Raw genomic sequence first — 27435 nt, forward strand, 5'->3', positions numbered from 1 at the left:
TGAGCCTCAGTGAGTCTGGTGAACACACTGAGTGCAGAAACAACATTTGCCTTGGTCCAGGACCCTACACCCTTCAGATCAGGGGCAAAGGCACCACAGCACCTTGGCAAGGCGTCATGGAGAGACACCTGGGGGCTCTGCTGGGGCTTCTGTGGGCCCAGGTTTGCTGTGAGTTCGCGTGTCGCAGATGGGGAGCTGGGGAGTGTTCCACAGCTGACAGAGAAGAGGCCGGCGGGGGGGAGGGTGGCGGAGGGTGAGCTGACACAGAGCTCCACTTTGGTATTTCTTGGGATGCTGTACCGGTTTGAAAACGACATCAATCACCCCCAGAGACCTCATATGTGTTTGTTTTTTCCAAGCAGGGGTGACAGGGATGAACGTGGAGCAGAGTCCTGCAACCCTGATCCTCCAGGAGGGAACCAGCTCTACTCTGAGGTGCAATTTTTCTACCACAGTGCTCAATATGCAGTGGTTCCGACAGAATCCCGGGGGCGGCCTCATCAATCTCTTTTACCTGACTTCAGGGACAAAGCACAGTGGAAGGTTAAGCTCCACACGGAGTTCTAAGGACCTGTACAGTACCCTGAGCCTCACAGCCTCCCAACTGGAGGACTCAGCCACCTACCTCTGTGCAGCGAGGGCACAGTGCTGCCAGGTGATCTGCAGCCTGTGCCCAAACTGCAGCTGGGCCTGCAGCACCACCCCTTCCACCGACAGGCATGTTGCCCAACATCAGGCTTTGCACATCTTTGGGTTTTCAAATTTATGCTCCAGCATTTTTTTTCTCCTAAACTTAGACTCTTCAGCACTATCATTTCATTTGGTTTCCTGCCCTTTTTCTTCCCAGAATTATCTTTCCAGGTAAAAAGCTCTAATATGTAAGCATTAAAAGAATTGATGAAGATACCAACATGCAGATAACAGATCTCTTGCAGGTAACACATATATAACACATAAATTACTCTGCTGGTAAAGGCTTGGAAAAATATAGCATCATCTAGAAATAGAAAGAAATGACTCATTTTTTTTTTAGATGACATATTTTTCTACTTTCAAGGAAAAAGGAAGGAGTCTTTGTAATAGTTTTTAAAGTTTTTATTAGGCTTATTGACTCCCAAAAATAACAAGTATAAGAAAAATAATTTGTTTGAAAATCAGGAACTCAATTTAGCTTATCACATATATTATCTATTTCTGTACTTATAACAACCTGTAAATAGGTACTCTTTGTCCTTTCATGCCTGAATAAAGTGAGGATTGTAGAGCACAAATGAATTTATAAACTCACAATATTCCTAAATTAGTGAAGTTTGGGTGATATGAGAAGTTATACTCTGAGCTACCTGGTACGGAACACTATTTTGGGTCACCTAATTGAAATGATTTATATCGATACATTTGTACAACATGTTTACATACATCACTAACAAAAAATATCTATTTAGGTAATTTCTATTTTAAAAAATTAAGTTTACTGGGGTAACATTGATGAATACATTTATAAAGGTATTAGGTATACAATTCTATAATACATTGCCTGTATATTGTATTGCATGTTCACCACCCAAACTATAGTCTCCTTCTGTCACCATATATTTGACCCCTTTACCCTCTTCATCTTCCCCTAAAACTCTTTCCCTTCTGGTAACCACCATTCTGTTGTCTGTGTTTCTAAGTTTGTTTATTTGTTTTGTTGGTGCATTTGTTGCTTTCTGGTTTATGCCCCACATATAAATGAAGTCATATGGTTTTTTTTCCCTTTTCAATCTGATATTTTCACTTAACACAATGCTCTAAACATCCTTCATGTTATTGCAAAAAGCAATATTTTATCATTTTTATATCTGAGTAGTATTCCATTTTATCTATGTACCATGACTTCTTTATCCAATCATCTGTTGAGGGACATTTTGGTTGTTTCCATGTCTTTGCTATTGTGAGTGATGCTGAAATGAATATAGGGTTACAGTGACATAGGATTTCACTCATTAGATTTCACCATGTGGAATCTAGTGAACAAAATGAACTAACAAGCAAAATAGAGACAGAATCATAGAGAGTGAGTATACTGAAAGCTATGGGAGGGAGTTGACCGGCTGGTTAGGGGTGGAGGAATTGACCAAAAAAGAAATAAAAAAGAAAAATCTCATGGACATGGACAACAGTGTAATGATTATGGGGGAGAGGAAGTAGGGAGAGATGGAGGATGGTAAAGGTGGGATAGATGGTGATGAACAGAGACTTGGGGTGGTAAACACTCAATACCGGGTACAGATGATGAGTGGTGGAATTGTGCACCTGAAACTTGTATACTTTTGTTAGCCGGTGTCACCACAATATGTTCAAATAAAGGAAAAAATAGCTTCTAATGAGGAAGACTATAAAAATAATATAAAACATTTTAGAGCTTCAAGAACCCTTAAATATCTGATGGACCAACCTTATTTTTATAAAGACAGAGTCAAAATCCAAAATGCAAATATGAAACAATTAGTAAATCAGTTGGGAGTAGAAAGAAATTAGATGATCTCACTTCCTCTTTAGCATTCTTTATTCTGCTTCCATCTTGCAGGACCATTCTTCTGAGCAAAGAGAAACTGTGTAATGCAAGCCCAGCTACCTAGATCTCTGCAGTCTGGGTCTGGAAAAACATGGTCAATCATTTGAAAGTTGGAATTCCAATTTGTGTAGCTGCTTGATAACTTGGGAAGGAAAGGAGACTAAGGCTGAGCCCCTGTTAGTGTATCAGTAACCAGTCCATCACTCACTGGCTTCTGTAAGAGGAAGCCAAAGGTGATAGTGTCATCTTCAACACACGGATGTATTTCTAAGGACTTTCCTGGAAGTAGCTATATATTCATTATCTCAGCTGGACATTCCCTGAAGGTAGGATATGAGTATAACAAGAATAAATCACATATTGTCAGTAAAAACAATAATAACAATAATTGGAAGTCTCATGCATCTAAAAGTCCATGGAGATGTTAGATAAACGCTTTCCAGGTCAACACTTTAACAATAAGTAAAACAATATCCTATGAAGTAATCATGAAACTGTGAGTATGTCCAAGGGATGGCTATATCTGTGCTATGGTTAATATAAGAAACACTGGTTTTCATATGAATGTTCACTTTTGCAGCATTTCATTTAGTCCTGTATGCCATATCTTCGAAGGGCAAATATTGACTTAAGTATCTGTCTCTAAAAAGAGGAAAATATGCCCAAAGAAAGGTTGAGAAATTATATTGTAGGAGAATGAGAGAGAGAATGGAAGATCCTCAAAATCAGGAAGTTTTACTTACATAAAAACATATTATATATATATATTAATTTATATTTATACTAGAGGCCCAGTGCACAAAGTTCATGTACGGGTAGGGTTCCTAGGCCTGGTTGGCGATCAGGGCTGAACTGTGGGGTGATGGGTGGGGCAATCGGGGCCCCTGCTTGCACCCACCTTGGCCTGGTGCCTCCCACTCACCTGCTCCACCATCCTGCTGTGGTCCTATTCTCATCCGGGGGCCCACTGGGGCCTGCAGCCCCTCCACTGCCACTTGCTGTCAGTGCTGCAACTCTGACGCCCACCGTGTTTTGCACTGCCCCCTGGTGGTCAGTGCATGTCTAACTCCTGGTTGGTCAAACTCCCGCCCATGGGGACAATTTGCATGTTAGCCTTTTATTATATAAAATATTGATCTTATATTCTTCACCACAGCTGTCTTTATACATCTTTAAAGGATTGAGATTTGGAAGAAAGATCCAATTTCTTTGTAATTCCAGAGGAACAAAGAGTTCAAATCACAGGAAAGGAGCTCCACTTCTGGAAATGAGGTAGTCTTGGTTTTCCAGGGACCATTTCTCATGACCAGTTCTTTAGGTTAAGTTTCTGTTTGTCCCTTAGTAGACAGAGGCAATATTAGTTTACCATTAGATTTATTCTCACAGAAATAATTATAAAATTTCAAGAAAATAAAGTGGACAAGAAGGGATTTTGGCAGAGAAAGATAACTCTGGAAATTCACAGAACTGAGGGGCATTATCAATGTCTTGGGGAAAGAACATTGTAGTGGAGTTTGAAAACAAAATGATAAGCTATGGAATTTGATACACTAATAGCCAGGGGAGTAGAAGTAAATGCTAGAAGAGTGGGCCTATACACTAGAAGAAATTCCATGAAAGATATGAGCCAGTAATTGCATTTTAGGATATACCACCCGTTTTGATATGAGAAAATGAAGCCACTTCAAGGATAGACATACATGTGTTTATATTCTCTGAATCTGCATCCTGGTGTTTTCTCAGAAGCTGCATTCTTTCAACATAGCATTGGAAAAGATTTCTTAAAGCATGTCAGTTTTCTCATTGCAAATCAACCCAATCTCTGGGTCAAATTGTTTCCTATGGTTGAAATGTAATAACCCATGGAAAATATCCCCCTGCTCCCTTATCGTGTAGATTTGAATGTTTTACTTTCCATCATGGTCATTGTCGATGGAAGATGCCTCATTTTGATGTTGGTACTGTCAGTTCTCTGGGAATAGGAAGGTCACAGGCAAGACCTGCTTAGAGGAGCAGCGTGAGCGAGTAGGCACTTGAAATATCGAGTGATCTCCTACCTTGTACTCTGCTGTTTGACTTATTTGTTCTTCTTTAAAAGAGTTTTTTTCATAACAGAAAATGAGGCTTACAGATTAGGCAAAAAGGGATGTTTTATATTTTCTTTTTTTAAGAGTGCTTTCCTGATTTCAAACATGTAAAACCAGGCCATTGTTGAACAAATACCAGTAGCATCTGCTTCTATACAAAATATTAACAATGACTCAGTAGTGTGCAAGGATAGAAATCTTGATCTACATAAAAGTTAATCTCTGGTGTAAACGTTAATTTGTTTCATTTACTGCTTCCTTTGAATGTCTGAGTCTCTCATAGGAAACAGGGAACGAGAACATTTAACAGTAAGTTCAGTAGTTGTGAATGTAACCACAAGATGGCAGTGCACCTCTGCTAACGCAGAACATGTGGAGGGTGCATTTTAGTGGATTCTGAATGAACAGGCTTTGGCAGAAGCACAGTCTTTTTCTTATTGGCTGGGTAGAATGTGAGAAACCCCTATGATGGTCAGAGGAAAGGAGGGGTAACTTGATAACAGCAGTAGCTCCCCTGGCTGTGATTGCAGGTCCACAGTTGCTCCTGAGTAGGAAGAATGATGAAGACTTCCATTGGAGCTTTGTTCATGTTCTTGTGGCTGCAGCTGGACCGTGAGTTGAGGGTTTATGGGAAACAGAATATATTAGTGGATATTCTTTAGAAGCCAACACTGGATTTATTCAGAGTTCCTTATAAAAAGTTACTGTAAAAAAGAAAATTCTGAAGCATAATGATTTGGTCACTGTTCTCCTTTCTCTGGCTTTTTCTTTCTGTATAGGGGTCAGCTGTGGAGAGAAAGTGGATCAGCATCCTTCTACCCTGAGTGTCCAGGAGGGAAACACCGCTGTTATCAACTGTTCTTATTCAGACAGTGCCTCAAACTACTTCCCTTGGTATAAACAAGAACTTGGAAAAGGTCCCCAGTTCATTATAGACATTCGTTCAAATAAGGACCAAAACCAAGCTGGAAGACTCACTGTTTTCTTGAATAAGGCAGCCAAACATCTCTCCCTGCACATCACAGCCACCCAACCTGGAGACTCAGCCGTCTACTTCTGTGCAGCGAGTACACATTGCTTCCAAGGCACCTGCATCCTGTACACAAACCTGCGAGGGGGCAGCCCCCTCTGCCTGGGAGAGACCTGCAAGCACAGCATTTGTGAAATTGTCTGCAAGTGGAAAATAGTGTGTTGTATGTTAAAAACACATAATAGGAAGGTTAGTTTCAAGATGACCTAGGAAGTGTTAGAACATTTTGTTCAATGACTGTTGCATAATGTTGAAATTGAGGCTTTAAAGATGACTTTACATTTGCTATTTAGCTATCTCTCCTATAAAACTCCTTAGTATCAATATCATAATATTTATTAAAGATAATATTGTGTTTGAAAATGGCATTTATTTTTCTGATTTTTAGTCATTATACAGGGTAGGGTAAAAAGTAGGTTTACAGTCATGAGTACACCAAGCAGAGTTTATTATTGCATTATTTATTTGTTTTACAATTGTAAACCTACTTTTGCCTCACCCTGTATTTCAAATATAGAAAATATATAAATACTGAAAATACAAAATTAATAATTCTGTATTTAGATAATGTTGCTAATATTTGGATTACTCTATAAATTTTCATTGTTATTAGATTCATGATTTTTCACTTCTTATATCCTGAGTTGAGTATTCTCTGTTTCAAGTCTTTTCAAACATCTGCTTTTAAATAAGTCTGTGAGTGATTGTAATAAATTTAACTTTTAATATTAATTTTCTTCTATAATTGTGGCCAATTGCAACAATCTTTTCTATGTGCTCTGACCACTTTTTTGTTAAGAAAAATGTGACTTGGTTTTCCTTTAGAGCCCAGAGATTCTATATTTAATTTGTGTTTTTGAGAAAATTCGGACCAGATGTGATTTTAGAATGTGAGCTTCAGATTAAACTCACAAATCTATTCTCTTTTACCAAATTTTATATATATATATATATATATACATATATATGTATATGTATATATATATGTGTATATATATGTATATGTATATATATATATACATATATATATTCACATTTACTTTCTCATAAAGTTTAAAAGACAGACTTGCGTTTTATTTATGTTATGGCTGTAGTATCTAACACAGACCTTTTCACATTATTGATTATTACAGATGTTTGTTAAGGAAAGGTGAATTCTTCTATTGATTCATAATTTTCACTTAAGCTTTATGATAGAATTAAATTTATAAATCACTTGGTGAATAACAAATCTTTTTAATGTGTATATTTGAGTATCCATTGTTTAAAAACATACTATTTCTTTCCACTAATATCTTTGTCATACTAGATAAAGCTTCATTATTTTAAGATAATTAAATTTATTCCCAGGCTTGTAATATCCCCCCGTTTTTATTGAAATCTTACTTTCCGAAGTTTATGGGAATTTTATTTGTATGTATTGATCAGCCACATTACTATTATTAGTGGATTGAACAAATGCATTGGGCTAATTTAGGGACAGCTTATTACAAATCTCACTGCCTCATCTTTGTGCTTTGACTGAATGAAAATTATTAACCACAACCTTCTTTTTTCTTTTTTTAAAAAAATTACCTTTTTCTAGTGTTATAGATAAATCACTGGAATGAAAGATATTGCATATATAATCAATTCCCTAATTCTCCCACCCCTGGTCAAGTGTAGGCTATTTTTGAGATCTCTTATATTATTACTAAGGATGGACATAAGTAGCTTTTGCTATGGTGAGATGATCCCTCTGACTAAGTTTTGTTTTGTTTTAGGTAACTGTTTTGTTCTTATAAGGAAAGTCATCAGATTAAATTAGGTTTACAACATGTGAACAAAAAAGGCCAGTATTGTCGCCCAACACCTCAAAGGTTGGGTTTTATTATTTCCCTCATTATAACCACTAGCTCCAATCCAGTAAAAGCAAGGTTTTTCCTTGATTGCTACATTCTTTCCAAGACTGATTGAGGAACAGAGATGTATGGCTTCTCTTTTATTGGATGATTCTTCTTAAACAAGTTAGAAGAGAAAGCGAGAGGGTGAAATTGCTGTGGAATAACTGCTTCATCACACTTATGTAAAAATTTATTTGAAGCAGGGGTGGGGAAACTTTATTCTGCTAAGGACCATTTGGATATTTATAACATCATTAGTTTAATATAATTCACTTAATATAAATTTATGTTGCTATGAAAAAAGCTCCTAGACTTATTGAACTTCAAGTCCTGCCTGCAGTTCTTTAGGCAGGGCCAGACTAAATGATTTCCTGGGCCTTATACAGCCTGTGGGCTGGACAGTACCCACCCCTGATTTAAAGGAAGAAAAAGAACTACTCTAGCCAGATGTGCAGAGTCAGTACATACTTAGACACACTCAAGCTTTACATCTTCACCATAATTAGTGTATTTTTTTCCTACCATTTCTGGTCAATTTATTTTTTTTTTATTTTTTTTAAAATATATTTTACTGATTTTTTACAGAGAGGAAGGGAGAGATAGAGAGCTAGAAACATCGATGAGAGAGAAACATCGATCAGCTGCCTCCTGCACATCTCCCACTGGGGATGTGCCCGCAACCCAGGTACATGCCCTTGACCGGAATCGAACCCGGGACCCCTCAGTCCTCAGGCCAACGCTCCATCCACTGAGCCAAACCGGTTCCGGCTTTTCTGGTCAATTTACTACAAACTTGTCTCTCTCTTGATCCTGCAAAGCCAAACTGGGTGCTGACAACCTCCCTTTTACTGGCTTTCCATAAGACAGTGTTGATTGCTCAAAGTTATGTGGTTTCATCTAGTCCTATAGCATGAAGCACATTCTTTGTATGCTCACTAGTCATTTGCAAAAGATCATTTAAAAAATGTATTAAGTTCATTGTGGTAACATTGATTAATAAAATTATATAGGTTTCAAGTGTGCAGCTCTAGATCATCTGTATATTGCATCGTGGGTTCACCATTCTAAGTCAAATCTGTTTTAAACACCATGTATCTAAATCCCATTACCCTCTTCTATTTCCCTCCCACCCCCCTTTTTCATTCCTCCTGGTAAATACCATACTGTTGTCTGTGTCTATGAGTTGTTGTTTTTATCTTTTTGTTTTAGTTTTATATCTCAAATGAATGAAACACTGATAATCTAGAAACACCATCCACCCTTCCTCATACACTATTCCATAAACTTCTCTTATAGAATGTGTTTTAAGAGAAATCACCAGCTTATACCTTCATTTATTGGAAACGTTGACTGCTACAGTCCTGCACTGTTTGTATTCACAGTTTTGGAGAGATGACTGTGCCATCTCACTGGGCCAGTGTGGGTGGAGTTTGCTGTTAAGATGAATGACAGAGCTGAGAGGTGATTGGTCCTCAGTGAGTCTGGTGAACACACTGAGTGCAGGAACAACATTTGCCTTGGTCCAGGACCCTGCACCCTCCAGGGCAGGGGCAAAGGCACCACAGCACCTTGGCAAGACGTCATGGAGAGACACCTGGGGGCTCTGCTGGGGCTTCTGTGGGCCCAGGTTTGCTGTGAGTCCCAGATGGGGAGCTGGGGAGGATTCCACAGCTTTCAATAGAAGGGGGAAGGCAGACCTGACACAGAGCTCCTACTCTGGTGTTTCTTGGGATATTTTACTGGTTTAGAAACTGTATCAATCATCCCCAGCGACCTCATATGTGTTTGTTTTTGTCATTCCAAGCAGGGGTGACAGGGATGAAAGTGGACCAGAATCCTTCACCCCTGAGCCTCCAGGAGGGAACCAGCTATACCCTCAGATGCAATTTTTCTACCACAGCGCTCAATATGCGGTGGTTACTCAGTATACAGTGGTTCCGACAGAATCCCAGGGGCGGCCTCATCAATCTATTTTACGTGACTTCAGGGACAAAGCACAGTGGAAGGTTAAGCTCCACACTGAATTCTAAGGACCTGTACAGTACCCTGAGCATCACAGCCTCCCAACTGGAGGACTCAGCCACCTACCTCTGTGCAGCGAGGGCACAGTGCTGCCAGGTGATCTGCAGCCTGTGCCCAAACTGCAGCTGGGCCTGCAGCACCACCCCTTCCACGGGCAGGCATGTTGCCCAACATCAGGCTTTGCACATCTTTGGGTTTTCAAATTTATGCTCCAGCATTTTTTTCTCCTAAACTTAGACTCTTCAGCACTATCATTTCATTTGGTTTCCTGCCCTTTTTCTCCCCAGAAATATCTTTCCAGGTAAAAAGCTCTAATATGTAAACATTAAAAGAATTGATGAAGATACCAACATGCAGATAACAGATCCCTTTGCAGGTAATATATATATAACACATAAATTACTCTACTGGAAAAGGCTTGGAAAAATATAGCATCATCTAGAAATAGAAAGAAATGACTCTTTTTCAATGACAGATTTTTCTACTTTCAAGGAAAAAAAAGGAGCCTATGTAAATATTTTAAAGTTTTTATTAGGCTTGTTGACTCCCTAAAATAACAAGTATAAGAAAAATAATTTGTTTGAAGATCAGGAACTCAATTTAGCTTATCACATATATTATCTATTTCTGAACTGATAACACCCTGTAAATAAGTACTCTTTGTCCTTTCATGCCTGAATAATGTGAGGATTGTAGAGCACAAATGAATTTATGAACTCACAATATTCCTAAATTAGTGAATGTTGGATGACATGAGAACTTATATTCTGAGCTACCTGGTACGGAACACTATTTTGGGTCACCTAATTGAAATGATTTATATCGATACATTTGTACAACATGTTTACATACATCACTAACAAAAAATATCTATTTAGGTAATTTCTATTTTAAAAAATTAAGTTTACTGGGGTAACATTGATGAATACATTTATAAAGGTATTAGGTGTACAATTCTATAATACATTGTCTGTATATTGTATTGCATGTTCAACACCCAGACTCTAGTCTCCCTCTGTCACCATATATTTGACCCCTTTACCCTCTTCATCTTCCCCCCAACCTCCTTCCCTCTGGTAACCACCATTCTGTTGTCTGTGTCTATAAGTTTGTTTATTTGTTTTGCTGGTGCATTTGTTGCTTTCTGTTTTATATTACCCATATAAATGAAGTCATATGTTTTTTTTTTCCTTTTCTATCTGACATTTTCTCTTAACACGACATTCTAAATATCATTCATGTTATTGCAAAAGGCAATATTTTATCATTTTTTTGGCTGAGTAGTATTCCATTTTATCTATGTACCATGACTTCTTTATCCAATCATCTGTTGAAGAACATTTAGGTTGTTTCCATGTCTTGGCTATTGTGAGTGATGCTGAAATGAATATAGAGTTACAGTACCATAGGATTTCACTGGTTAGATTTCACCATGTGGAATCTAATGAACAAAATGAACTAACAAGGAAAACAGAGACAGAATCATAGAGAGAGAGAGTATATTGAAAGCTGTGGGAGGGAGGTGGCTGGCTGGTTTGGGGTGGAGGAATTGAGCAAAAAATAAAAATAAGAGCCCTAACCGGTTAGGCTCAGTGGATAGAGCGTCGGCCTGCAGAGTGAAGGATCCCAGGTTCGATTCTGGTCAAGGGCATGTACCTTGGTTGCAGACACATCACCAGTAGGGGGTGTGCAGGAGGCAGCTGATCGATGTTTCTCTCTCATTTATGTTTCTAACTCTCTATCCCTCTCCCTTCCTCTCTGAAAAAAAAAAATCAATAGAATATATATAAAAAAAGAAAAATAAGAGAAAAAATTCATGGACAAGGACAACAGTGTAATGATTATGGGGGAGAGGAAGTAGGGAGAGATGGAGGATGGTATAGGTGGGATAAATGGTGATGAACAGAGACTTGGGGTGGTGAACACACAATACAGAGTACAGATGATGAGTGGTGGAATTGTGCACCTGAAACGTGTATACTTTTATTAGCCGGTGTCACCGCAATATGTTCAAATAAAGGAAAAAATAGTTCCTAATGAGGAAGACTATAAAAATAATATAAAATATTTTAGAGCTTCAAGAACCCTTAAATATCTGATGGTACAACCTTATTTTTATAAAGACAGAGTCAAAATCCAAAATGCAAATATGAAACAATTAGTAAATCAGTTGGGAGTAGAAAGAAATTAGATGATCTCACTTCCTCTTTAGCATTCTTTATTCTGCTTCCATCTTGCAGGACCATATCTCTGAGCAAAGAGAAAAAGTGTAATGCAAACCAACCTACTTAGATCTCTGCAGTCTTGGTCTGGGAAAACATGGTCATCATTTGAAAGTTGGAATAGAGAATTCCAATTTGTGTAGCTGCTTGATAACTTGGGAAGGAAAGGAGATAAGGCTGAGCCCCTGTTAGTGTATCAGTAACCAGTCCATCACTCACTGGCTTCTGTAAGAGGAAGCCAAAGGTGACAGTGTCATCTTCAACACACAGGTGTATTTCTAAGGACTTTCCTGGAAGTAGCTAATATATTCATTATCCCAAGTGGACATTCCCTGAAGGTAGGATATGAGTATAACAAGAATAAATCACATATTGTCAGCAAAAATGATAATTGGAGTTGGAAGTCTCATGCAGCTAAAAGTCCATGGAGCTGTTAGATAAACGCTTTCCAGGTCAACACTTTAACAATAAGTAAAACAATATCCTATGAACTAATCATGAAATGGTGAGTATGTCCAAGGATGGCTGTATCTGTGCTATGGTTCATATAAGAAACACTGCTTTTCATATGAATGTTCACTTTTGCAGCATTTCATTTAGTCCTGTATGCCATACCTTCGAAGGGCAAATATTGACCTAAGTATCTTTCTCTAAAAAGAGGAAAATATGCCCAAAGAAGGATTGAGAAATTATATTGTAGGAGAATGAGAGAGAGAATGGAAGATCCTCAAAATCAGGAAGTTTTACTTACATAAAAACATATTTTATATATATTAATTTATATTTATACTAGAGGCCCAGTGCACAAAGTTCATGTACGGGTAGGGTTCCTAGGCCTGGTTGGCAATCAGGGCTGAACTGTGGGGCGATGGGTGGGGCAATCGGGGCCCCTGCTTGCACCCACCTTGGCCTGGTGCCTCCCGCTCACCTGCTCCACCATCCTGCTGTGGTCCTATTCTCATCCGGGGGCCCACTGGGGCCTGCAGCCCCTCCACTGCCACTTGCTGTCAGTGCTGCAACTCTGACGCCCACCGTGTTTTGCACTGCCCCCTGGTGGTCAGTGCATGTCTAACTCCTGGTTGGTCAAACTCCCGCCCATGGGGACAATTTGCATGTTAGCCTTTTATTATATAGAATATTGATCTTATATTCTTCACCACAGCTGTCTTTATAAATCTTTAAAGGTTTGAGATTTGGAAGAAAGATTCAATTTCTTTGTAATTCCAGAGGATCAGAGAGTTCAAATCACAGGAAAGCAGCTTCACTTTTGGAAATGAGGTAGTCTTGGTTTTCCAGGGACCATTTCTCAAGACCAGTTTTTTTAGGTTAAGTTTCTGTTTGTCCCTTAGTAGACAGAGGCAATATTAATTTTCCACTAGATTTATTCTCACAGAAATAATCATAAAATTTCAAGAACATAAAGTGGACAAGAAGGGATTTTGGCAGAGAAAGATAATTCTGGAAATTCACAGGACTGAGGAGCATTATCAATGTCTTGGGGAAAGAACATTGTAGTGGAGTTTGGAAACAAAATGATAGATTAAAGAATTTGATCCATCAATGGCCAGGGGAGTATGAGTATATGCTAGAACCGTGGTCAGCAAACTGCACTCGTGAGCCACATGTGGCTCTTTGGCCCCTTCAGTGTGGCTCTTCCACAAAATACCACCTGCGCGCGCACATGTACAGTGCGATTGAAACTTTGTGGCCCATGCGCAGAAGTCTGTCTTTTGTGGAAGAGCCGGTATTTTGTGGAAGAGCCGGTATTTTGTGGAAGAGCCACACTGAAGGGGCCAAAGAGCCACATGTGGCTCGTGAGCCACGGTTGGCCAAGCCGCAGTTTGCTGACCACTGTGCTAGAAGAATGGGCCTATACTTTAGAAGAAATTCCATTAAAGATATGAGTCAGTAATTGCATTTTAGGATATACCACCCATTTCGATATGAGAAAATGAAGCCACTTCAAGAATAGACATACATGTGTTCATATTTTCTGAATCTGTATCCTGGTGTTTTCTCAGAAGCTGCATTCTTTCAACATAGCATTGGAAAAGATTTCTTAAAGCATGCCAGATTTCTCATTGCAAATAAACCCAATCTCTGGGTCAGATTGTTTCCTATGGTTGAAATATAATAACCCATGGAAAATATCCCCCTGCTCCCTTATCGTGTAGATTTGAATGTTTTACTTTCCATCATGGTCATTGTCGATGGAAGATGCCTCATTTTGATGTTGGTACTGTCAGTTCTCTGGGAATAGGAAGGTCACAGGCAAGGCCTGCTTAGAGGAGCAGTATGAGCGAGTAGGCACTTGAAATATCGAGTGATCTCCTCCCTTGTACTCTGCTGTTTGACTTATTTGTTCTTCTTTAAAAGAGGTTTTTCTTGGGGACTTCCAAAATGGAGACCAGCAGGAAGGTAGGGAGGGAGAGAGTGTGAGAGCACAAGGAAGTGATAGAGGAGTGTGTGGACGCGTGTGGTGTGTGTGTATGAGCTAGGGACAGTTAGATTCTGCAGGTCTTCTAAGGGGCTGCTAAACCGGGCAGTCTTAGGAGGCGGAGTCCCGCTCCCTGCGTGGATACTCCTGGGCAGCCAGCACAGGCACAGCAACCATGCCATCTTGGGAAACAGAGCTGCTTGAGACTAGGATCCTGCCCTCAGCAACACCCAGTCTGATCTCAGATGCATACCAGGACCCTGCAGCCACTGGGGACAGAAACCTGTGACCACAGCTACAGACCTGCGGACACCAAAAGTTCAGAAATCCCTGTGGCAGATCCGTGAGTGACAGAGCCCATCCCCCCTTCCAGCAGGCTTGCGGGCAGCACCAGAGTAACTGATAGACCCACCCCTTGCCGGGGCCTCAGCGCTCCAGGAACTTTAGCCAGGAAGTGTGCGAGCACCTTAGAACTGATTCTACTCGCACTGCCAGCTTCTGAGCCCTGGGCTGGGAGCAAAGGCGCGAACCCCAGGAACTGAGCCTAGGCGCACTGCCGGCTTCTGAGCCCTGGGCTGGGAGCAATCGCACGAACACCAGGAATTTGTCCCAGGTATCACAGGCCCAGGGACCCCGATTCTCTGGGCAGGAGGCAGCACCAAGCACCAGTGACTTGACTGTGTTTCCTTTCACCTGCGCCTGAGATTCTGATTCCCTGTGCATTCATACTAAGAGCCAGTGACTCCAATTCCTGGTGCAAGGGCACACAGGGACCCTGATTCTCAAGGCAAGGTCGCTTGAGGCAACAGAGACTCTGATACTGGATTCTGGGGAACTCTGACTCCTGGCGTACGCTAGGGGGCTCTGGTTTTCAACACGCTTCAGGGGGGTCTCTGTTTCAGCACAGTGCAGGCAGGGTCCCTGATTCTAAGGGCGCGTACGAGGCCACATTGAGCGCTGACTACACTGACTCTGAGCGAGCCTGGTTCCCACCAACCCACAACAACCACACATCTTAGTGTCAGAGCTCTTCAGTGACACTAGGGTGGTGGGAGGCTCCCACTGCACACGGCCCAGCCCACGCAACTCGACGTTTGAACCATCGGGAGATAATCAGAATGAAGAGACGAAACAACACCCAGAGGAAAGACAATGAGGAATCACCAAGAAAGGACATTAATGAAGTTGAAGCATGCAACATGACAGAAAAAGAATTCAGAATAATGGTTGTACAATTCATTCACCGGATGGATGAGAAAATCAACAACCTATGCAAAAATCAGGAAGAAATGAAAAGTGATATAGCTACAATCAAAAACACCATGGAAAGTTTCAACAGCAGACTAGAAGAAGCAGAGGGCCGAATTAGTGAATAAGAAGATAAGGCAGAGAAACAAGCTCAATCTGAAGAGCAACTGGAGAAAAAAATTAAAAAGCAGGAGGAGAGCCTAAGGGAGCTTAGGGACAACATGAAACGAAGTAACATACACATAATAGGGCTGCAAGAAGGACAAGAAGAGCAGCAAGGATTAGAAAATCTATTTGAAGAAATAATGTCAGAAAACTTCCCAGATATGGGGAAGAAAAAAGTTACACAAGTACAGAGAGTCCCAGGCAAGATGAACCCCAAAAGACCCACACCAAGACACATCATAATTACCATGGCAAATGTACAAGACAAAGACAGAATCTTAAAGGCTGCAAGAGAGAAACAGAGAGTTACCTACAAAGGACCCCCCATCAGATTATCAAATGATTTCTCAACAGAAACACATCAGGCCAGAAAAGAATGGACAGAAATTTACAAAGTGATGCAAAGCAAAGGGCTGAATCCAAGAATACTCTATCCAGCAAGGCTATCATTCAAAATTGAAGAGGAAATAAGAAGCTTCACAGACAAAAAAAAGGCTAAGGGAGTTTATCATCACCAAGCCAGCAATGCAAGAAATGCTAAAGGGACTGGTGTGAAAAGAATAACTAAAAAGCCCAGAAAGAAAACAGCCACAAAAAAAAAAATAGAAATGGCTACAAACAAGTACCTTTCAATAATAACTTTAAACGTAAATGGACTAAATGCTCCAATCAAAAGACATCGAGTGTCTGAATGGATAAAAAAACATGACCCATATATTTGCTGTCTACAAAAGACCCACCTCATTAGAAGGGACTCACACAGACTGAAAGTGAAGGGATGGAAAAATATCTTTCAGGCAAATGGAAATGAAAAAAAAGCTGGGGTAGCAATACTTATATCAGACAAAATAGACCTCAAAGTGAAGGCCATAACAAGAGATAAGAAAGGCCACTTCATAATACTAAAGGGATCAATACAACAAGAGGATATAACCCTGATAAACATATATGCACCCAATGCAGGAGCAACGACATAGATAAGAAAACTCCTGGAAGATATCAGGGGAGAGATCCACAACAATACAATCATAGTAGGGGACTTTAATACACCACTGACATCACTGGATAAATCCGCTAGACAAAAACTCAGCAAAGAAACAGCAATCCTAAATGACTCACTAGATCAGATGGACTTAATTGACATCTTCAGAACACTTCACCCCAAAGCCACAAAATATACGTTCTTCTCAAGTGCTCATGGGACATCTTCAAAAATAGACCACATATTGGGTCACAAACAAAGTCTCCCCAAATTCAAGAAGATTGAAATCATACCAAGCATCTTCTCAGACCACAAGGCCATAATATTAGAAATAAACTACAACAAAAACAACTCAAAATACTCAAACACTTGGAAGCTGAATAGCACGTTATTAAATATTGATTGGGTTACCAATGAGATCAAAGAAGAAATTAAAAACATCCTGGAAACTAATGACAATGAAAACACAACAATCCACAACCTTTGGGAAGCAATGAAAGCAGTCCTGAGAGGGAAGTTTATAGCTCTACAGGCCTATCTCAAAAAACAAGAAAAAATGGTAGTAAATCATCTACATCTACAGCTCAAAGAATTAGAAAGAGAGCAACAAGAAAACCCCAGAGTGAGCAGAAGGAAGGAGATAATAAAGATTAGAGCAGAAATAAATGACATAGAGACCAAAAAAACAATACAGAAAATCAATGAAACAAAGAGCTGATTCTTTGAAAGGATAAACAAGATTGACAAACCTCTAGCCAGGCTCACCAAGAAGCAACGAGAAAGGACCCAAATCAACAAAATCAGAAATGATAGAAGCGAAATAACAACAGACCCCACAGAAATACAAATGATTGTTAAAAAATACTATGGACAACTCTACTCCAACAAACTAGACAACCTGGAGGAAATGGATATATTCCTAGAAAAATACAACATTCCAAAACTTGATCAGGAAGAATCTAAAAATCTCAATAGGCCAATAACTATGGAAGAAATTGAAGCAGTCATCAAAAAGCTTCCAGGAAACAAAAGCCCAGGACCAGACAGCTTCACAGGGGAGTTTTACCAAACATTCAAGGAAGAACTAAAACCTATCCTCCTCAGACTACTACAAAAAATCCAAGAGGAAGGAACACTACCAAGCTCATTCTATGAAGCCAGCATCACCCTAATACCAAAACCAGGTAAAGACAACACAATGAAAGAGAATTACAGGCCAATATCCCTCATGAACATAGATGCCAAAATCCTCAACAAAATCTTTGCAAATCGGATCCAGCAGTACATCAGAAAGATCATACACCATGACCAAGTAGGATTTATCCCAGGGATGCAAGGATGGTACAATATCCGCAAATCAATAAACGTGATACATCACATAAACAAATTGAAAGAAAAAAACCACATAGTCATATCAATTGATGCAGAAAAAGCGTTTGACAAAATTCAACACCCATTTTTGATAAAAACTCTCAGCAAGGTGGGAGTAGAAGGATCATACCTCAACATAATAAAAGCCATATATGACAGGCCCACAGCCAACATCATACTCAATGGACAAAATCTAACATCATTTACCCTAAGAACAAGAACAAGAGAGGGATGCCCACTCTCACCACTCCTGTTCGACATAGTACTGGAAGTACTACCCATTGCAATTAGACAAGAAGAAGAAATAAAAGGTATCCAAATTGGAAAAGAAGAAGTAAAACTGTCCTAATTTGCAGATGACATGATATTATACTTAAAAAACCCTAAAGACTCCATCAATAAACTATTAGACTTAATAAAAGAATTCGGCAATGTAGCAGGATACAAAATTAACCCCAAGAAATCTATGGCATTTCTATACACCAATAGTGAATGTGCAGAAAGAGAGACTAAAAAAGCAATCCCATTTACCATCGCACCAAAAAAATTAAGCTACCTAGGAGTAAACTTAACTAAAGAGGTAAAAGACCTCTACTCAGAAAACTACAGGATGTTGAAAAAAGGTATAGAGGAAGACATAAAGAGATGGAATAACATACCATGTTCTTGGATTGGTAGAATCAACATCATTAAAATGTCCATACTACCCAAAGCAATCTATAGATTCAATGCACTCCCCATTAAAATACCAATGGCATATTTCACAGACCTAGAACGAACTCTCCAAAAATTCATCTGGAATAAAAAACGACCTCGAATAGCTGCAGCGATTCTAAGAAAGAACAAAGTAGGTGGGATTTCAGTACCAGATATCAAGCTGTATTACAAAACCACTGTTCTCAAAACTGCCTGGTACTGGCACAAGAACAGGCATATAGATCAATGGAATAGAATAGAGAGCCCAGAAATCAGCCCCAACCAATACGCTCAATTAATATTTGACAAAGGAGGCAAGAACATACAATGGAGTCAAGACAGTCTCTTCAATAAATGGTGTTGGGAAAATTGGACAGATACATGCAAGAAAATGAAACTAGACCACCAACTTACACCATAAACAAAAATAAACTCTAAATGGATAAAGGACTTAAATATACGATGGGAAACCATACAAATACTAGAAGAATCCAAAGGCAACAAAATCTCAGACATATGCCGAAGCAATTTCTTCACCGATACAGCTCCTAGGGCATTGGAAACTAAAGAGAAAATAAACAAATGGGACTACATCAAAATAAAAAGCTTCTGCACAGCAAAAGAAACCATCAACAAAAGAACAAGAAAACCCACTGTGTGGGAAAACATATTTGCCAATGTCATATCTGATAAGGGTCTAATCTCCAAAATTTATAGGGAGTTCATACAACTTAACAAAAGGAAGATAAACAATCCAATCAAAAAATGGGCAAAAGATCTAAATAGACACCTTTCAAAAGAGGACATTCAGAAAGCCAAGAGACATATGAAAACATGCTCAAAGTCACTAATCATCTGAGAGATGCAAATCAAAACAACAATGAGGTACCATCTCACATCTGTCAGAATGGCTATCATCAACAAATCAACAAACGACAAGTGCTGGAGAGGATGTGGAGAAAAAGGAACACTTGTACACTGCTGGTGGGAATGCAGACTGGTGCAGCCACTATGGAAGACAGTATGGAGTTTCCTCAAAAAACTACAAATGGAACTCGCATTTGACCCTGTGATCCCACTTCTAGGAATATATCCCAGGAAACCAGAAACACCAATCAGAAAGGATATATGCACCCCTATGTTCATAGCAGCACAATTCACCATAGCTAAGATCTGGAAACAGCCTAAGTGCCCATCTGTAGATGAATGGATTAGAAAACTGTGGTACATCTACAGGATGAAATACTATGCTGCTATAAAAAAGAAGGAACTCTTACCATTTGCAACAGCATGGATGGAACTGGAGAGCATTATGCTAAGTGAAATAAGCCAGTCAATGAAGGAAAAATACCACATGATGTCACTCATTTCTGGATAGTAAAGACCATTATAAACTTATGAACAAAAATAGATACAGAGGCAGAGCTGCCTCGAACAGACTGTCAAACTACAGCAGGAAGGCCGGGGAGGATGGGAAGGCAGAAGGGGGGTGGTAAGAGATCAACCGAAGGACTTGTATGCATGCATATAAGCATAACCAATGGACATAAGACACTGGGGGGTAGGGGAGGCCAGGGGATTGTCAAGGGCGGGGGAAAAAAAAAGGAGACATATGTAATACTCTTTGTAATACTTTAAGCAATAAAATAAATAAATAAATAAATAAATAAATAAATAAATAAATAAAATAAATAATAATTAAAAAAAGAGTTTTTCTTCATAACAGAAAATGGTGATGACAGATTTAGCTAAAAGTGAATGTTTTATATTTTCTTTGTTAAGAGTGCTTTCCTGACTTCAAACATGTAAAACCAGGCCATTGGCAAAAAAATACCAGCAGCATCTGCCTCTATTCAAAATATTAACAATGACTTAGTAGTGTGCAAGGATAGAAATATTTATCTCTACATAAAAGTTAATCTCTGGTCTAAACGTTAATTTGTTTCATTTACTGCTTCCTTTGAATGTCTGAGTCTCTCATAGGTAACAGAGAAAGAGAACATTTAACAGCAAGTTCAGTAGTTGTGAATGTAACCACAAGATGGCAGTGCACCTCAGCTGATGCAGAGCATGTGGAGGGTGCATTTTAGTGGATTCTGAATGAACAGGCTTTGGCAGAAGCACAGTCTTTTTCTTATTGGCTGGGTAGAATGTGAGAAACCCCTATGATGGTCAGAGGAAAGGAGGGGTAACTTGATAACAGCAGTAGCTCCCCTGGCTGTGATTGCAGGTGCACAATTGCTCCTGAGTAGGAAGAATGATGAAGACGTCCATGGGAGCTTTGTTCATGTTCTTGTGGCTGCAGCTGGACCGTGAGTTGAGGGTTTATGAGAAACAGAATATATTAGTGGATATTCTTTAGAAGCCAACACTGGATTTATTCAGACTTCCTTATAAAAAGTCACTGTAGAAAAAGAAAATTCTGAAACATAATGATTTGGTCACTGTTCTCCTTTCTCTGACTCTTTCTTTCTGCATAGGGGTCAGCCATGGAGAGAAAGTGGATCAGCACCCTTCTACCCTGAATGTCCAGGAGGGAAACACTGCTGTTATCAACTGTTCTTATTCAGACAGTGCCTTAAACTACTTCCCTTGGTATAAACAAGAACCTGGAAAAGGTCCCCAGTTCAGTATAGACATTTTTTCAAACAAGGACCAAAACCAAGCTGGAAGACTCACTGTTTTCTTGAATAAGGCGGCCAAACATCTCTCCCTGCACATCGCAGCCACCCAACTTGGAGACTCAGCCGTCTACTTCTGTGCAGCGAGTACACATTGCTTCCCAGGCACCTGCATCCTGTACACAAACCTGCGAGTGGGGCAGCCCCCTCTGCCTGGGAGAGACCTGAAAGCACAGCATTTGTGAAATTGTCTGCAAGTGGAAAATAGTGTGTTGTATGTTAAAAACACATAATAGGAAGGTTAGTTTCAAGATGACCTAGGAAGTGTTAGAACATTTTGTTCAATGACTGTTGCATAATGTTGAAATTGAGACTTTAAAGATGACTTTACATTTGCTATTTAGATATCTCTCCTATAAAACTCCTTAGTATCAATATCATAATATTTATTAAAGATAATATGGTGTTTTGAAAATGGCATTTACTTTTCTGATTTTAAGTCATTATACAGGGTAGGGTAAAAAGTAGGTTTACAGTCATGAGTACCCCAAGCAGAGTTTATTATTGCATTATTTATTTGTTTTACAACTGTAAAACTACTTTTGACCCACCATGTATTTCAAATATAGAAAATATATAAGTACTAAAAATATAAAATTAATAATTCTGTATTTAGATAATGTTGCTAATATTTGGATTACTCTATAAATTTTCATTGTTATTAGATTCATGATTTTTCACTTCTTATTACCTGAGTTGAGTATTCTCTGTTTCAAGTCTTTTCAAACATCTGCTTCTAAATAGGTCTGTGAGTGATTGTAATAAATTTAACTTTTTATATTAATTTTCTTCTATAATTGTGGCCAATTGCAACAATCTTTTCTATGTGCTCTGACCACTTTTTTGTTAAGAAAAATGTGACTTGGTTTTCCTTTAGAGCCCAGAGATTCTATATTTTATTTGTGTTTTTGAGAAAATTCGGACCAGATGTGATTTTAGAATGTGAGCGTTAAGATTAAACTCACAAATCTATTCTCTTTAACCAAATTCTATATATATCTGTTCACATTTACTTTCCCATAGAATTTAAAAGACAGACTTGCGTTTTATTCACTGTTATAGCTGTAGTATCTAACACAAACTTTTTCACATAATTGATTATTATAGATGTTTGTTAAGGAAAGGTGAATTCTTCTATTGATTCATAATTTTCACTTAAGCTTTATGAAAGAATTAAATTTATAAATCAACTAGAGGCCCAGTGCACAAAAATTTGTGCACTTGGGGGAGGAAGGGGGTTTCCCTCAGCCGGGCCTGTGCCCTCTCGCAGTCTGGGACCCCTCAGGAGATAACGACCTGCTGGCTTAGGCCTGCTCCTGGGTGGCAGAGAGCAGGCCCAATCCCTAGGTCAGCCGTGGGAAAACTACGGCCCACGGGCCAGATCCAGCCCGTTTGGAATGAATAAAACTAAAAAAAAATGACCGTACCCTTTTATGTAATGATGTTTACTTTGAATTTATATTAGTTCACACAAACACTCCATCCATGCTTTTGTTCCGGCCCTCTGGTCCAGTTTAAGAACCCATTGTGGCCCTCAAGTCAAAAAGTTTGCCCACCCCTGCCCTAGGTGCAGCCCCTGGTGGGGCTCAGAACAGGGCCTGTTGGGAAGTTGGGGCACCGCCCCCTGTCTAGCACAGAGCTGGGCATATTGGGAGGTTGTGATGCCACCCTCAGTCACACACAGGGTAGGGCCTTTTGGGGGGTTGGGGCACCACCCCTGTCACACTCAAGGCAGGGTCGATAGGGAGGTTGCAGCACCACCCCCTGTCATGCACAGAGCAGGGCCAATCAGGGCGTTGGGGCGCTGCCCCCTGTCACGCACAGAGCAGGGCCCATCAGGGGGGTTGGGGTATCGTACCCTGTTACGCACAGAGCAGGGCAGATCAGAGGGTTGAGGAGCTCACTCCTGTCACTCACAGAGTAGGGCTGATAGGGGAGTTGGGGCACCGCCCACTGTCACACACAGAGCAGGGCGGATCAGGGGGTTGGGGAGCCGCCACAGTCACACTCAGGGCAGGGCAGATGGGGAGGTTATGGCTCTACGCCATCACACACAGAGCAGGGCCCGTGGGGGTTGGGGGCGGTTTGGGGAGTCACACCCTGTCACACACGGAGCAGGGCTATTCAGGGGGTTGGGGCGCCACACCCTGTCACACACAGAGCCGCAGGACAATCAGGGGGTTGGGGAGCTCCCCCTTATCAGGCACAGAGCAGGGCTGATCAGGGGGTTGGGGCACCTTCCCCTGTCACAAACAGAGCCACAGGGCGATCAAGGGTTTGGGCGCTGCCCCCTGTCACGCTGATCCCGGTGCTGGGAGGCCTCGTGGCTCCGCTGATCCCAGTGCTAGGAGGCATATTACCCTTTTACTATATAGGAAAGAGGCTTGGTGCATGGGTGGGGGCCGGCTGGTTTTCCCTGAAGGGTGTCCTGGATCAGGTGGGGGTCCCCACTGGGGTGCCTGGCCATCCTGGGTGAGGGGATGATGGCTGTTTGCAGCTGATCACTCACCCTTCAGGATGGGGGTCCCCACTGGAGTGCCTGGCCAGTCTGGGTGAGGGGCTGAGGGCTTTTTTCAGGCTGGAAGGTGACTGAAGCTCCCAACTGCTCCTTTCTTTCTTTCTTTTTTTTATTCTGGGCCAGCTTTAGCTCTGGCTCCAGCTCTGAGGCCTCTGCTGCTGAAAGCAGGTATCTGGTTTGTTTGGGTTCTATAATCGAAACACTGTATCAACTCCAGCTCTGAGATCCCGGGTGGCTGAAAGCAGGTTTCTGGGGTTTTGTTTAGCTTCTATATTTGTAATAATGTTTAAAACTGCAAGCTCAGAGGCCGGCAAGGCAGGCGGGGAACGTTGGTTTCCTCTGTCACTGAAGCAAGCAAGCCTCATGTTAGCCTCAAGCTGCCTGGCTGTCGGCCACCATCTTGGCTGGCAGTTAATTTGCATATCTCCCTGATTAGCCAATGGGAAGGGGAGCGGACATATGGCTAATTACCATGTTTCTCTTTTATTAGATAGGATTGGTGAATAACAAATCTTTTTAATGTGTATATTTGAGTATCCATTGTTTAAAAACATACTATTTCTTTCCACTGGTATCTTTGTCTTACTAGATAAAGCTTCATTATTTTAAGATAATTAAATTTATTCCAAGGCTTGTAATATCCCCCAATTTTTATTGAAATCTTACTTTCTGAAGTTTATGGGAATTTTATTTGTATGTATTGATCAACCACATTACTATTATTAGTGGATTGAACAAATGCATTGGGCTAATTTAGGGACAGCTTATTACAAATCTCCCTGCCTCATCTTTGTGCTTTGACTGAATGAAAATTATTAACCACAACCTTCTTTTTTCTTTTTTTTTTAAAAAAATTACCTTTTTCTAGTGTTATAGATAAATCACTGGAATGAAAGATATTGCATATATAATCAATTCCCTAATTCTCCCACCCCTGGTCAGTGTAGGCTATTTTTGAGATCTCTTATATTATTCCTAAGGGTAGACATAACTAGCTTTTGCTATGGTGAGATGATCCCTCTGACTAAGTTTTGTTTTGTTTTAGGTAACTGTTTTGTTCTTATAAGGAAAGTCATCAGATTAAATTAGGTTTACAACATGTGAACAAAAAAGGCCAGTATTGTCGCCCAACACCTCAAAGGTTGGGTTTTATTATTTCCCTCATTATAACCACTAGCTCCAGTCCAGTAAAAGCAAGGTTTTTTCTTGATTGCTACATTCTTTCCAAGACTGATTGAGGAACAGAGATGTATGGCTTCTCTTTTATTGGATTATTCTTCTTAAACAAGAAGAGAAAGCGAGAGGGTGAAATTACTATGGAATAAATGCTTCATCACACTTATGTAAAAATTTATTTGAAGCAGGGGTGGGGAAACTTTATTCTGCTAAGGACCATTTGGATATTTATAACATCATTCGTTTAATATAATTCACTTAATGTAAATTTATGTTGCTATGAAAACAGCTCCTAGACTTATTGAACTTCAAGTCCTGCCTGCAGTTCTTTAGGCAGGGCCAGACTAAATGATTTCCTGGGCTTTATACAGCCTGTGGGCTGGACAGTACCCACCCCTGATTTAAAGGAAGAAAAAGAACTACTCTAGCCAGATGTGCAGAGTCAGTACATACTTAGACACACTCAAGCTTTAAATCTTCACCATAATTAGTGTATTTTTTTCTACCATTTCTGGTCAATTTACTACAAACTTGTCTCTCTCTTGATCCTGCAAAGCCAAACTGGGTGCTGACAACCTCCCTTTTACTTGCTTTCCTTAGGACAGTGTTGATTGCTCAAAGTTATGTGGTTTCATCTAGTCCTATAGCATGGAGCCCATTCTGTGTATGCTCACTAGCCATTGAAAAGATCATTTTAAAAAATGTATTAAATTTATTGGGGTAACATTGATTACTAAAATAATATAGGTTTCAAGTGTGCAGCTCTATATCATCTGTATATTGCATTGTGTTTTCACCATTCTAAGTCAAATCTGTTTTAAACACCATATATTTGAACCCCATTACCCTCTTCTATTTCCCTCCCACCCCCTTTTTCATTCCTCCTGGTAAATACCACACTCTTGTCTGTGTCTATGAGTTGTTGTTTTTATCTTTTTGTTTTAGTTTTATATCCCACAATTTTATATCTCATATGAATGAAATCATATGGTTCTTGATTTTTTCCCCTCTGACTTATTTTACTTCACTTGATATTCTCAAGATCCATCCATGTTGCCACTAATGGCAGTATTTCATCTTTTCTAATGGCTGAGTAATATTCCTTGTATATATGTACCACATCTTCTTTATCAAATCATCTATCTAAGGACACTTTGTTTATGTGTTATAGCCATTGTGAACAAAGCTGCAATGAACATAGGGGTACATATATCTTTATTGAATAAATGTTTTCAAATTTTTCAGATAGATACCCAGAAGAGGGATTTCTGGGTGATATGGTCACTGATTGTTTAATTTTCTGAGGAACCTCCATACTGTATGCCATAGTGGCTGTATCAATTTGTATTCCACAGTGCATGAGGGTTTCTTTTTCTCCACAACTTCTCCAACACTTGTTATTTTCTTGTCTTGTTGATAATGGTCATTATATCAGGTGTGAGGTGATATCTCATTGTGTTTAGGAGTTACTCTTGTTGCCCTCCTGTGTGCAATGGTAGCTGGGTGGGATGGTGTGTTGGTGAGGCGCTGAGCTTTGGGGGTGCTGGTAGGCCAGTTGTGGGGTTCCACAGGCAAGGTGTTCTCAGCAGCTTGTGGGCAGGTTCCTGATGGTGTTTGTGTGGTGGTTAATAGGATCTGTGTCCCATTACTGCCCACTAAGAGCCCTGGCTGCTGTTCTCCCAAGATCTCCCCGCTTCCTGTTTGGGCAGTATTCTGGATGAGGCAAGAAAGAGGTGTGTCTCTTTTGCAGTGTCCCCCCAAAATGGGGGAGCTAGGTACTCAGTCACATGCTCTCACTTTTCCCATGGGAAAGTCAAAGACCTAGAAGATTTCTTGTGGTACTGAGCAGTGCTGCATAGGGTGGATGTTTGATTAGGGTATTGTGAAATTGGTCTTCTTGCCCTTTAAAATGATCCCAATCTCAGGTATTTTTGCTTTCACATTCTGTTTCTCCTATAGTGTAGCTTCTCTGCTAAATTCCTGGGCTTTCTCAAAGGTACTCAATTTAGTGTATGACTGTAATATTATGTAATGTGTTTTGGTGAGGGAAGATGGTAGAAAATTCATATTTCACCATTTTGATCCCAGTGTTTTTAATTTTTATTTTAAATAATCATATTAAAATGACTATTTTTGGTGTAAAATTCTGTGATTATTTGAGAGAGAGAGAGAGAGAGAGAGAGAGAGAGAGAGAGAGAGAGAAAGAACATCAATTTTTTGTTCCACTTATTTATGAATTCACTGGTTGATTCTTGTATGTGTCCTGACTGGGGATTGAACCCACAACCTTGGTGTATCTGGACGATGCTTCAACCAAACTGAACTACCCAGCCAGGGTGGTTCTGTGAATTTTGAAT

General features: G+C 40.0%; 1 long non-coding RNA gene and 1 gene segment (V, D, J or C); one reads left to right on the top strand and one right to left on the bottom strand.

The window, feature by feature from the left end:
- LOC308528750 overlaps nucleotides 1-27435 on the bottom strand; it is an 852227-nt gene that overhangs the window by 9550 nt on the left and 815242 nt on the right. The window lies entirely within an intron of this gene.
- The window catches only part of LOC308528712 (T-cell receptor alpha chain constant-like), a 575855-nt gene continuing 569297 nt past the window's right edge, over nucleotides 20878-27435 (top strand). Inside the window, exons 1-2 of the C gene segment in view lie at nucleotides 20878-21015; nucleotides 21184-21471.

The sequence above is a fragment of the Myotis nattereri genome (genome assembly GCF_964212035.1).
Source record: "Myotis nattereri genome assembly, chromosome: 1".
NCBI classification, from domain to species: domain Eukaryota; kingdom Metazoa; phylum Chordata; class Mammalia; order Chiroptera; family Vespertilionidae; genus Myotis; species Myotis nattereri.